Raw genomic sequence first — 249 nt, forward strand, 5'->3', positions numbered from 1 at the left:
AGACCCGGGCAGGTGACCCGCAGTTCAGGTCATAGTGAGCTCGGAGCCAAGGGCTCCTGGAGGGTGGCAGTGGGTCCCCGCGTCCTTGCTAGCCGGGGCGCAGCGGCGAAGTCTCCGCACCCGGCCTCCTTGACTGGCTCTGGGCTCAGCGTCCTGGAGCAGCCCCTGCTCTCCGAGAGGGGTCCGGGTGCCCGGGCGCCGAGCTTCTGCTGGGAGTCGGGTGGGTCCGAGCTGCGGCTCCGGGCTCGG

Source organism: Fukomys damarensis, unplaced genomic scaffold (assembly GCF_012274545.1).
Source record: "Fukomys damarensis isolate Sample0158 unplaced genomic scaffold, DMR_v1.0_HiC HiC_scaffold_5, whole genome shotgun sequence".
Lineage (NCBI taxonomy): Eukaryota > Metazoa > Chordata > Mammalia > Rodentia > Bathyergidae > Fukomys > Fukomys damarensis.